Source organism: Ambystoma mexicanum, chromosome 5p, assembly GCF_040938575.1.
Source record: "Ambystoma mexicanum isolate Mex_15411 chromosome 5p, UKY_AmexF1_1, whole genome shotgun sequence".
In the NCBI taxonomy this organism is placed as follows: domain Eukaryota; kingdom Metazoa; phylum Chordata; class Amphibia; order Caudata; family Ambystomatidae; genus Ambystoma; species Ambystoma mexicanum.
In genome coordinates, this window is record NC_090930.1 from 509,595,462 (window position 1) to 509,609,531 (window position 14,070).

The 14,070-nt window shown below is 42.9% G+C and overlaps 1 long non-coding RNA gene across 1 annotated transcript in view; it reads right to left on the reverse strand.

Moving 5' to 3' along the window:
- LOC138481675 (uncharacterized) overlaps positions 1-14,070 on the reverse strand; it is a 782,881-nt gene that overhangs the window by 14,510 nt on the left and 754,301 nt on the right. Inside the window, exon 5 of the long non-coding RNA XR_011274323.1 lies at positions 4,548-4,602. This is a non-coding gene — a long non-coding RNA (uncharacterized lncRNA). The remainder of the gene's footprint in view (positions 1-4,547; positions 4,603-14,070) is intronic.

The window sequence follows — 14,070 nt, forward strand, 5'->3', positions numbered from 1 at the left end:
ACTTCTATGACAGGAGCGCCTACAAAACATGCTCATATGACACACGCTCCTATGACTCACCATCACAAGACATGCTCCTGTAGCATGTGCTCCTATGACATGTGCCACTAAAACACACACTCCTACCACACCCTCCTACAACATGTGCTCCTGCAACACACCCTCTACCACACACTCCTATATGTGATCTTAGGACATATTCTGCAATGACACACACTCTTATGTCAAGCTCTTAGTACACAAGCTCCTATGATCCGCATTCCTACACGGTATGCAATGACAGGTGCTCCTACGACTTGTGCACCTATGACACCCTCTCACCACACACTCCTACAACATTATGCTCCTATCACACATGGTCCTACAAAACACTGTTACAACACACACCTTTACTATGCACACTCCTACGACCCATGCTCCAATGACACACACTCCTACAACATATGCTCCTACTACTGGAGCTCCTATGAAACACACTCCTATGACACATGCTCCTCTGACGCACTCTCACAAGACATGCTTCTATGACATGTGCTCCTGCGACAGATGCTTCTGTGACACATGCTCATATGACATGTGTTCCTACAGCAGGTGCTCCTACAACAACCTCCTATGACACACACCCCTAAATCACATGGTCCTACAACAAGCGGTCCTACAACACACACTCATATGATACAATGTCCTACGAGACATGCTACTATGACAAGTGCACCTACTATATGTGCACCTATGACGTATGCTCCTACTACATGTGCTCCTATGACACAGACACCTACAAAACACGCTCCTATTGCACATGCTCCTATGACACAATCTCTCGAGACATGCTCCAGCGACACATGCTCCTATGACATGTGCTTCTATGACTCGCGATCCTATGACATGTGGTCCCAAAACCAGCGGTCATACAACACACGCTCCTATGACACAGTCTCCTAGGACACACACTCCTATGATACACTCTCTTACAAGCCATGCTTCTATAACATGTACTCCTACGGCACGCCCTCCTATGCCAGCCTCCTATGACATGCCTTATAGGGAAGAGTAATGGAAAACAATGTGATTCTATACCCTTTTCTCATACACTCATTTGAGAGCCTTTTGCTTGACACATTTAGTATGTTTCTAAAGTGTCTTCCATACAGTCTCTTGAATGTTGTGAGTGGATTGTGTAGTGGTCAAGGATTTTATCCTCAGAGTTAGGTGCTGCAATTTCTATTCGACCAATTTGTGGTGTGTCTTCATATGTTTTGGTTGTTTCGTTAATCTGTTTGATTTATGTCTTTGTAGTAATCATTGTGCTCTTTGCGATATGCAAAGGATTATATTGGTTTATCTAAGTCAACCAGTTGTTGCCAAATTTGTCTTTCTTCTGTTGCAACGCCATTCACCAATTCAATTAAATATTGATTTACTGCCCATCTTACACCTAATGTTTCAATGTTTTCTTTGAGGTTTAAAGGAAATCCTACATCCTTGCCATGAATGCCTTTAAGTAAATTCTCATTTATACAATCTGGCAGTCTTGGGTTTTAATTGAATTATTGCTTCAAATCAGTGCAATTTTGGAATTATAGTATTCTCATATAGGCTAGTTACTGGGAAGCATTGATAAGTGAGACTATTTGCAACTTAAAATTGATAGCTTGAAATGGTGTTTGGTGTCTATAAGTTAATTATTGCAGTATGTGCATAATAATTAGGGATCTGGTATATCATATTTATTATCGGCTGTTAAGCAGAAGGCAGGTTGAAACCATTCTGCATGTTCACTGTCTTCATTTGTTCTCTATTTGCATTTTTCTTGTAAAAATGTTCTATGACAGCAGGCACATACTTTAGTCTGGGGTTTCAGCAGATGTGTTTTGAAACTTTGCTAATTCATAGTAATATGTGCTGCAAAAAGTTACTGGTTAGAAATTGTTGGTTGTTAGTTTGTGAATCAGCAGTGTTTTCATGTTCTCCATCAATACCAAAATATTTATTTTGTATATTATTTATTTGTCTTAGGACTTCTTATGCTTTGCCAGTTGGTAGAGTGTGTTAAATTGTATTAATTCTAGAGCAACACTTATAGCACTGTACAATTTGTGCACACGACTGTGCAGTGTAGAGTAGTATCTTGCTAACATGTTCATATGATGAAAGATGCGTTTACAGGATGCTCCTGAAGAGCAGCCTCAAAATGTTTTATTTGGTTTATAGTCATAATGTAGAAAAAAAAATGTCGATTTACAAAAATGTAGAACAAAACATGTAGAAAACAATAATGTCGAAAACCTATACATATAATGAAAAGAGTCAATTTTTAGAAAAAAAAATGTCGAAAAAAAATGTCAATTAGCACTATCAATAAATAAATAAACAAGAAGAGTATCATTTACCCAACCCCCCTCATCCAACACCCCCCGGCCACCCCCCTATCCCTCCACCACCCTCTCACCCCTCAGACTCAACACATTTTAATTATATATATATTTATTTATTTTTTTGAAAAAATTCTAGAAAATGTAGAAAAAATTCGACATTATTGACTTTCTACATTATTGCATTCTACATTATGATTGGCCACCGTTTTATTTTATTCAGTGTGTATTTTAAGTGGATGGAAGTCCAAGGGCCTCATTACAAGGTTAGCGGTGTGGGAAAAAGTGGTCGTAATACAGTTGGTGCCACTTTTGCCCTATCGGCAAACTACAAGTTTGACAGTGAGGTGACCTGATTTACCTCCAGCCAAGAGCTGGAAGTAACTTGTGCACACCACCGGCAAAGGCAGTCGGCATTACCGACAACCCCCTTGTGAAGTCCGTTGGGACCCAATAGAATGGGGATTTACATGACCTTGGTGAAACTGTTATCTGCTGGTAATTCGGGCAGATCCTGCGCCTGTAATGGCATTACTGTCTGGTGGTATCCCGCCGCATTTACAGGTGGGATACCACCAGACATGTAATGAGGCCCCATGTATTGAAGAGTTTTTATTCTTCTTTTGTGTTTTTATGTATTGTTTTAGAGATTGTCATAAACATTAGAACAACTATAAGTGCACCTTGCAGATTAAGCTCCAGGACCAACTGTAGAGTGGATGTGATATCTGGACATGAGGAGGATTTGGTTCCATATGTATTTGGGAATGTTTTCATATTAAAGTTTTTGCATGTTAATTCCTTTCACTATTTCATAGCCTCTACCAAGTGTATTTAGTGAAATTGAATTTGTTTCTCCTTGGTTGTACCCTTCTTGATTGTAGTACTGTACTGTGCTGTTAGTGTCACCCGCACAGAAGTTGAAGAATTTACCTACATTAATGTTGTGCATGTTTCTCGATTTGTTTTCTAGTTATTGTATTGTCATTTTGATTAAAACTATATACAGAGTTTGAATATGATGTGAATTATTGATTCTGAAACCAGTTTATTTTGATAATTGATAGGTGAGAATGTGACTTTTCTATGAGACTAGAGAGGACTTTATGATGGAATCCTTTTTCTGAAATAGTTTTTTAAATTATTTATTGGGTAAACATTGACATTGGAAAATATGGTTTCGATGTATTTTGTGTGTTTTGGGGGATACATTCTGTTGGAATTGTTTTGGAAAGTATTTCTTTGCATTTATTTTTGGATAGGGATAGAAGTATTATGCATATTTTTGTGGTTGCTGTGCTTGTACTTTGCAAGGTGAAAGTTATCTCTTTTGCCTGCATATTTTCAATGAAATGTTTTAGTAGAGGGTGAGTGTATCACTCTCCCTTGTTTTTAACTGCACATTATTTCTTTGTGTTCATGTGTGTGTGTGTTTTAATGGCTGTTCCTGTTGTTTAGCACCTGAGAAGAGATGCTATGGTATCTCATGTCTAATAAGTGACTTTAGAATGAGGGCTATCATATTTGTTAATGGCTGCTGTTTGAGCACCTTGATTTGAGGAGTAGTCAGGTTTTATCTACCTGACGCCACTTGCTGACAGCATCGGTCAGAAGTGATGCAAATGTTCACACATTAGCTTGGAAGTCCCAGGCATGTCGGATGTGGTGATGGCCCAACCTTGCTGTCAGGATTGCACCATCCTATACCTTGACATAGTGGGGACATGCAGGTACCCATCCTTTGTGCTAGTTGTGCTCATAGGTAAATTAAACTAAGCTCCTTTATCACAGTCAGTGTCATGCCTTGGTCTACTGGGTAAAGGCACCGTTATTTGTGGTTCAATCTGGGTATTTGTGTCTGGTTAGCTTCTGTTTACTCTGTGAGGTATTCCCTCTTTTTTTCATCATTTCTCCGTGAAATGTTTACGGGAATGCTATTAGTTGGTGAGATTATGTTTGTCAGGCCTGTTCCCCTGGGGTCCATTCAGCATACACATAGCGTTCATGGACTATAATGGACTGAGCCCACTACCATGCCTGAATTTTACTGACCTTCGCACAGATTTACTCAACAACTGCCCTTCTACACAGTGTGCCCCATGGGAAAAAACATCCCTGAACTTCGTAGAAACAATATAGCATCCAACGCACGTGCATCCCTTGAAGTCCACTAACCTGATTTGGTTTAGTGCCCTGGAGGTAGCGTGGTACACGATTTCTGCACATGTATCTGCAAAAAGCAAAGAAGAGACATTATTACGACTCACACGCCCCTGCAAGGTAAAGACAAGAAATAGCAAACCAACACTGTTGTGTTCTCGAGACACCACCAGTGAAGTAACTGCCACTTTAACACATAATGGGCCTCATTATAGGTTTGAAAGTACCCTGGTGACAAAATCTGCCAGGATACCGGCAAATCTACCTACAGTATCTGCCACCTAAAATCCTGGTTTTACCGGGAAACTACAAGTGGCGGAAAGGGCGATAAATCCCCATTCCATGGAGTCCAACAGGGCTCCATGGGGGATTTGCCGGTATTTTAGGCACTGACAATACTGGTTCCAAAAATACTTGCCTTTTTTTGCCAGTGGGGACCTGAGTTATATCCAGCTCTTGGATGGAGCTAAGTCTGGTTACCCCCACTGGGATACTTGTACTATGCTGGTCCGGTAAAGTGCTGGTATATCTTAATTCCAGCACTTTATTACCAGACCAGCAGGGTTATAATGAGGCTGTATAGTCAACACCAGTGAATGCACTGGAACTGTAAAAAGGACATTTCTAATTTTAGTAACAAAGAATGACTACTTCAAGAAACCATCCTGACGTAGCCGGTTTACCTTCAGTCCATCCAGTGCCTTACAACTGGTTGGAGAAGCTGGGGATTATCCTTCCCACACTCCAGGTAATGCAAGTGGGGATCATGAGAGCACACCATGGTAGAACCAAACCCGAAGGTAATAATTGGGAGTATGCTATTCTCCGTTCCCTTTGTTCACAGCGACCTGAGGAACACAGCACCTTGCGTAAAGGAGTAGGAGTTGACGAGAATGCTGGCAGGGATAAAGGAACACCAATCAACCCTATTCCCTTCACTGGGTTCTCCAGGGTTTTTATTCCAACTAGACCATGGGAGAGCCTGCGCAGGAGGTGGTGGATCTATGGTGCTCCTGTAGGTTCTGAAAAGTAAGTCAGTGTCACATTGTTTCAATGAGGCCATTAGGTGACTTGTAATATCTATTTTAAGTATAATAGGGGGTATTCCTAATACAGCTAATATATTTGTTGGTAGATACAGCCTGAATACAATTTGTATGAAGGTTAATGAAGTGCATATGAAAGAGCATTTTGTTCAGATAGATGGTTGTGCTCATGTTTTGAGTCTCAGCAGTGAGTAATATGAACATACTCTGTAAACATGGGTTATGTTACTATTATTATTATTAATATTAGGCTATTTATTGCGTGCAGATCTATCTTCAGGAAGCAACAGAGTGCTTTACCATCATGAGGTGAAGAACATGGTGCGGGAAGCAGGGAAGCAAGGGAGTAAGGAGCTAACGACAGGGGAGGGGAGGGCAGGCAATTTGTCAGCAAAGGATCTAGCAGCAACCTGGGGAAACAACAGTGTGGTTCAGATCACCCACTCTCAGGCTGGGGAGTAGAGGAAGTGTGGGTCTAGTTGTTAGGAAGGATCTCCTTCCTGTACTGTAGAAGCAAGATGGCGAGTCTAATGTTGACGGCAAGCAATTTCCAGAGTCTTGGGTTATGCATATAGAAGTCTGCACATTTCCTTATGTCTGGTGGAACGTAGGCCTACAGCGATATTGAGTCTCTCAGAGAGGTAGCTTGGGGACTTCAGGGTGACTGCCTTGTAGAAGATACAGCAGGATTTGAATATGATACCGGTTTGCAGTGGGAGCCAGTGCAGTTTGATGAGGGGCGGGGTAATGTTATCAGATTTGCAGAGTCTTGAGAGTAGTGCTTCAGCTTGCAGGACACATCTATGGGGTGACAGAGTAGTCAACGGAAGGCCTTCTAAAAAATGCACACAGCAGCAACACATACAAAGACACACCCATATTCAGCCATGTGCCCTAAGGTTGGACTGATAAAATGAAGCAAAAATTGTGGTAATATGAGACATATCAAAAAAATGACACAAAAGTTCTGTAGCCAGCGGAACACTACGAAATACAAATTATACTGCAACATGTAAAATGTAATTAAAAATTATGCAAAACATGCAAACATCTACAGCCCCAATGCATGTACACACACTCACACACACACAGGCTTGTGACTAGGTTCGGAGGGACAAAATGAAATGAAAAATATTCTGCAAAATGAAAAATATTCTGCAGATCACTCATAAATATCTGCCAACTCCAACATACATGATTGTACAGTTTTACAATTTTTAAGGCTGAACAAATGTATTGACAGTTCTATAAATGTGTAGCTGTGCATTAAGCAAAATGAAATGAAATTATATAGCAAAAGTGCATTAACCAAAATTAAATTAAAATTATACAGCAAAACATGCAAAAACATCTTCCATCCTCAACAATCACACACACTCCTAATCAGTCATGAAGAGTAGAGCCGGATGGTGAAAATGAAATGAAAAATATAGGGAAATATTATACAAAATCTACCACAACTTCAAAACAGTATGCCTGTTCTATACGCACATTAGTGGTGGAGGGACAAACCAAATTAAAAACTATTCCAGGAAATACACATATTCTGAAAAATACACACACATGAATGGGAATGAATGGGAGAGAACTGAACAAAAGGCGAGTCTCTTGGCTTGGAAGGCAGAGTCAACCACTGGAACGAAAGAACCAGAGACAAGCTTGAAGAGGACTGCTGCTGCAACTCCTGGACTGTTGGTTTGCCCGGTGAAGCCCTTCTTCAGGTCTAAATCGCCAAGTTCACCTCAACAGAGAAGCCCCTACAGAGAAGCCCCTACAGTGACGACTTCTCCCTTTGAGTTAGTGGGACCAATCGACTCGACAGTAAGCCACCTGGATACCATTCTCAGAGCTGGTTGCCTTTTCCTCAGAGTGCTGCAGGAATCCGAATAACCAGGGAGAGGGACCCCAGTTTGTGTGCTTGGAATAGAAGATTTGCCAAGTGCCAGCTTTTTGACCAGTCCCAGTGCAGTACAGGAGCCCCCCATCGTCCTCCCTCTTGTCCCCTTGACTGATGCCCAGGAACAGCGAGATCTGCAGGAACTGTCAGGAACAGAAATCATCAGGTGCATCTTTTTCTTCATTGAAAGGTTCTGTGGAAATAAGACTGAGAGTACTTACCTCTTGCGGTGAAAGTGCTTGAAACATTTGTAGCTCCCAGGCCTAATCAGCTTGTGACCCAACATATGATTCTTCTTTTTACAAACTACTTCTGAGAACTTTTGCAGAGATTTTACCATTTACTTACCAGAACCACTTTATCCTATTCAAGACTTTAGCCCATTGACTTTGCCCTAGCCTATTGAATTGAATTGACTTTTCTGGTGAACTCAAAGTATTTTCACTGTCTAAGAATAATTGTAACCTTTCATGTTGTAATAATCTTTGCCTGTTACTCCTCTTGAAAAGTATTGTGAATTAGTATTTCAGTGTATTTGTGTGTGATTATATGCCTCCTTCTTTCTTGTTAATGTTTTATAACTGACAGATAAATAAATTAATACGTATTTATCAAATAAACCTTGAGTGTAAGAGTTTATTTGAACACTTGTGATTGTAGACCTCTCATCATTACAGCTCACATTCCACACTTGAGATAAGCCAGGCTGCTGAGCTCCGATACCAAAACTGTGTAGTACAGACTTACACCAAAGGTTGGTTTTGCTTACACCTATAGTCCTAGTTGTGTGTATTGGTCCCCAAGGGTACTGTGTACAAACTTTGCCTAACATGGCGCACTTACCATCTTATCTAGTGGTTGCCACTGGCTTATGAACGGGGTTTCTGCAAAATGACAGGCAATGTTAAACAAGGAAACATACATGGCTTTTCCTCCTTCCCTTCTACAAAGCCCACTTGTAAGTCATGAGGAGAGAGCCAATATGCCAGAAACTCTTTTTTCTTATCTTAGGATATAGCTTCCCCAAAGGACTTGCTTTTAAACGTTTCCAGATAGAATATGGTCTGCGTTTAAATGACACTTAATAGCTGCAGTCACAGTGACTGATGATGGCAAAGATCTCTGTACTTTGAGCACTGGTTCACATTTCTGTTGTTAGGTAAATGTTCTCAACCTCACAGTGGTCCAGGGACATTGCCACAACATGGCAACAGAGGTCGTGCTGACTTTGAATTTCCCGGGAGTACGGTGGTAAATGAGGCCAATGTTCCATTGGAATCCACACACATCTACAAACAGCTAGATGGCAGGAAATCTATTGCCAACTTTACACCAATGTTGTCATTGAGTAGATTCAGCTTTTGGTTTCTGGGGGACTGGCACATTGAACAGGAAATAACGTGTCCCCATACTGTGGGATTTACAGGCAGAGTTTGTGGTCTTACAGGGCTTGTGAGAATCAGCGAATAAGCATGACTCCCTGGTGAAATGGTACATGAAGGTGCTGTAAATATGTTAATTGCCTGCAGTTGAAGGGGGGGAAAGGTTCCACTTTCGTTTTACTAAGCATGCACATACTGCTTTCTCATATGGATATACAAGGAAGAGATGCCCAAATGGGTATCCAACTTCCCTTGCAAGATACATTTGTTGGATCTATGGCAGGTGATAAGATGAGCCTGTTGATTTTCCATTATAGAATAACTCCAACTCTCACAAATGTGTTTTGGATGGTACAGATGGGCTCTTACCGCTCCTCCTGCTTGTGGTCTGTTCTGTGTGAAGAGCCAGGCTACTAATCCTATCCATAGAAGGTGGCTTACTACCACAACCTCTGTACTTGCAGCCATGGTAAGAGTAGTTAAATATAATCATAAATATACTTGGTGGAATGTACTGTATGCTTAGCCCAAGAGAAACCAAAACCCCAGAGCACCTCAAAGGTTTACTATTATATTGTAGTATGATTACCCCAGAACAACTAGCAACCAATTTGTAAACGATTAACATTAAATGTCATCAATCATGTCCCTACTGTTTTATCACTAAAACAACACGCATAGGACATTGCAAATATATTCTTACAGTAGTGCTGTCTGGACTAGTGTGCTAGTTGTAAATCCATTAAATGGAAAGTGAAAGATAAACTCTATCAAAAGGCTATGGCTTCTGGGGGAATTTCCTAAAACCACTGTAGAAGCATGGCTACAAAGTAGAAGTAAACAGTTGACATCCACCTGTTTGGATCCTCTTTTCCATCTGCCAGTGCATATTGGCTTTCCCCTACTCTAGCCAAGATAACTGCATGGAAGTACTGAAATTTATAAATGTTGTTTTGCTCAGATTTTCTGCAGAAGTCAGTGTCTATCCACAAACAAAAACAGTAATACATTGCCTAAAATAAATAGATCATGGCCACGACTGGCTATGCCAGCCATGGAAGGGAAAATATGTTCTTTAATCAGCCCCGGAATAATTAGCAAAGTGCCAGTCTTGAGACCCAGGAAGTAGATTTAATCTATGTAATAAATGTAACAGAATAGCTTCAGCTTCATATTATTAAAGCCAGTTAGAAATCCTAATACGCTATGTAGTTCAGCTCATCCTGAAAACTCTGCACCAAATTGAATATGCTTCCAGGAATCTCAGGAAGCTTTGTGTTGTTAGCACTCCTATTTGGAGTTTGCTTTATCGGAGGAATTCAGGCATATCTAAATACCAACTATTGCCTAAAAGCCAATTCCGATCTAGTGGCATCAATGTCAAATCTTAATTCTGATCTTTTCAACCAGCTAAACACACTTGTTATCCACATCTTAACAAGGTTTTCAAGAAAGATATTATGGAATTGAATGACATGGCATTATCATGGCCTGTAATATTGGTCTCCATCCACATAAAAACAGAGCCAGCCTACAATAAAGCACAGACATTTCACAGAAACAAATCAACCAGCCAGCTAGTTTTTTCCCATAGCTTAATATTTTGCTTTCAAGAAAAGACAGTGAACATGTTGTATAGAGAAAATGAAATGGTTTCCTTAGATAACCATGAATTATATTAGTGTTGGGCTAGTTTGTATTACCTCCACATGCAATTGACTTTGCAAAGTGGCTGAAGGGCCACATTAGACTACAAATACATTCTTCATAATGGAAAATACAATCAATGGGCCTCATTACAACTGTGATGGTAGCTGTGCCCTTATTAAGGGCACGGCTGCCCCCGGACTTGCTTTTTTTTTAAACCTGCAAATGGGCAAGAACCGGGTCATGCCGAGCTTGGCGGACCCGGTAATTGCCCATTTGCGGGTGCCGGAATCAAGGGCCTCCCGATCCCCATTCTGCCCGATAGGGTTGAATAGGGATGGGGAGGTCGGATGCACCGGCACATACAGAGTTGTGCCGGTGCATCCGACGTGCTCTTTTCACGGATGCCATTACACCCACTAGGAAAAACTTGGCAGGTGAAATGGCACCCGCTGGCAGAGCACCTAGTATGGTGGTCCAGGAACTACGGTACCAGCATGCTTACCGGTACCGTAGTTCCCGGACCGCCATGCTTGTAATGAGGCCCAATGTCTACAATTTATTTTGTGGATTATTCAAGGGCATGCTCTATTTACTAAAAATATACAACCATTTTCAAAAGGTATTATAACTGAAGGCTCTCAGGAAACAGTTGAATTAATTATATTTATAAACACCTTGGGGGCCACTATTAGCGACATGGCTACCCCCTTACCGTGTACCGGGTCTGGGTTCCTTGAATGAGGAATTACCGGGCCATTCCGACCTTGGAGGGCCCGGCAATTCCTCATTCAAGGAACCTGGACCCGGAACATCCCCATTCCCATTCGAGCCCCCATAGAGCTCAATGGGAATGGGGATGATGCAAACAACTGGCCCGTTGTTAGCATGCTGGTCTACTCGTGGGACCCGCTAAGGACGCCTGGAAAATCCAGGCCTCCTTAGCAGGTTCCCGCAAGCAGACCTCGTAATGGGGTGGTAAGGGGTTGATGGCACCATTACTGGTGCCGTTAACCCCTTACCGCCTACCTCATAATGACCCCCCTTGTGTATGTAAAAACAATTTGACATGCTTTGTTAACAGGTCAGCAGTCTGTCTGCATGCTAATGTACCTTTCACAATTAAATGAACCATATTTTCAAATACATGAAGACTCCAACAATATGCATAAATACTTAATGTCTTGCATGTCAAAACAGGGAATGTAAAACACATTATGCACAAGTTTCAGTGAACATTTAAGGCCCAATTCATAGAAACCAGTGCAGAAGTAGCGCAAGCGCTGTGGCTCGTGAAGGAGCATGTGTCACATGTTCGCCAGCTATGGCGCAAACCCGCGAATGTGCGGCACGTGTATTCATGTATTTCCCAAGGCACCAGTAGTGGCAGCACCAGTAATGCCCCCAACACGCCCCTGTGCACAGGAAAAAGCCATTGAACTGCCTAATACGGCACAAGGCCCTGCGCCACCCATGGGCCAGCATGCAGCCCCTGCCATGGTAATCGTGTGAAAAATCTGTGCGTGCCCCGGTCGCAGCAGCCAAATCATGTGGAAAGGCCCACACGCACCTCTACTGCACCCAGAGTAATCGCGTATCCCGGTCGCAGCAGCCAAATCACATGGAAAGGCCCGCCCGTGCAGCCATCAGCCACGAACACACCACACAGGCATCCACACCACATGGGCCAGTCGCATATGATATGATATTTTATTTATATCGCGCTCATACACAGGTGTTTCAGAGCGCGACCAGGCAAAGGGAGGGGAACAAGGGAGAAACAAAAACAACAATCTTACTAGGCCCAGTGTCATTGAGAATGTGCAAGTGCATGGGGAAGGGAAAAGGGGGAAGTGCATGGAAGGGGGGAGACATTGGAAAATGCGGAGCACAGGAGAGAGCAGAATAAATAATAAGTCAAATAAATAAATAAAGGTGATAAACAGTGGTAGTGCAGCCGGTAAGTGGCAACGTGCTAGGTTAGTCAGATAGGGTGTATCTGATATGTGCATCGGGGACTGTATGGGTACAGATACAGGCCCCAGTGCAAGGGGTGGCCCGAAGGCAGTGCAGGAGGGTGGCAGGATGAGCAGGTACCTGGGACCGAAGGACAGAGGGTAGCCAGGTGCACAGTGCCAAGAGAGAAATCAGATCAGCAGGGGAGAAGAGGGGAAAAAGGCCGAGGTGAAGAAGAAGATCTTGAGGAGCTTCCGGAACCAAAGATGGTTTTCCTCAAGTTGCAAGGTGGAACGGAGGCAGTTCCTAAGGGAGGCCCCAGCGGAAGACAGACATCTACTTCAAGCTTGTTTCTTTGAAAAACGACTGACCTTGAGGGAGTTAGAGGTAGAGGAGTGAAGGGCTCGAGAAAGGAGGTATTTACGGAGGGATAGTTGAAGGTATTTTGGACCCAGGCCCCAGAAAGCCTTGTGGACAATGCAGAGGGTTTTAAATTTAGTCCTTGCCTCCACTGGGAGCCAATGAAGGGATTTCAGGGCTGGAGAGATACGATCCCAGGGCATGAGGCCAAGGACAAGTCTTGCAGTCCTGTTCTGGATTGGTTGTAAAGGGCGAAGGGTGGAGGCTTTTTAGATTTAGAAAGAGGCTGTTACAGTAGTCCAACCTAGAGAGAATCAGAGCTTGGGAGACAGTACGCTTCTGAGGGAAGGAAGGGAAGAGTACCTCTAAGGAGGTGCAGTAAGAAGTTTGACTTTTAACAGACGTCAAATATGACTCTGAGGTTCTTAGCCTTGCAGGTAGGGGCAGGAGGAGGGCCAAGGGAGGCCAGCCAGAGAGTGAGGGGAAAGGATTGGGCAGGTGTACCAATGAGGAGGATCTCAGTCTTGTTAGCATTTAAACGAAGATCATTGGCAGCACACCAATTTTGAATGGCGATTAGGAAGTCAGAGATGATGGAAGGAGAGTAGGAGGCTGAAGGAAGCCTGAAAATGAGTTGGAATTCATCAGCATAGCATTGGAAATTTGAGCAGAAAATGGAAATGCGGTAGGCGAGAGTTGGCAGGTATTGGTTGAAAAGCCAACGCGAGAGGTTAGACCCCTGGGGAACACCACAGGTAGAGAGAGAGACAGAAGATAGGAAGGACCCAAGTTGTACCTGGGAGGGTCGATCAGAGAGGAAAGAGGTCAGCCAGGCCAGAGCCTGATCGGTGATACCCAGGTTGTCACAGAGATGATTGAGCAGAGTGGTATGGTTGACCATGTCAAAAGCAGAGGAGAGATGAAGTAGGATGAGGACAGAGGGAATGTTAGAGTCAAGGTTGGCGAGCAGGTTTTCAGGGATGCTCAGGAGAGCAGTTTCTCTGCTTCTGGCAGCCCTGAAGTCAGATTGGTGATTGAGAGAGCCAACATAGTCACAATGAAGGGTAAGCTGAGAGATGGCAAGCTTTTCCAGGAGCTTACCCAAAAAGGGAGTAATGGAGATTGCCGGATAAGAAGGATCAGCTGTGGGTTTCTTGAGGAGAGGATGCAGAAAGGAGTGCTTCAGAGGGGAGGAGAAAGATCCAGAGGCAAAGGAGAGGTTGCAGAAATTGGCAAGGGCCGGAGCGAGG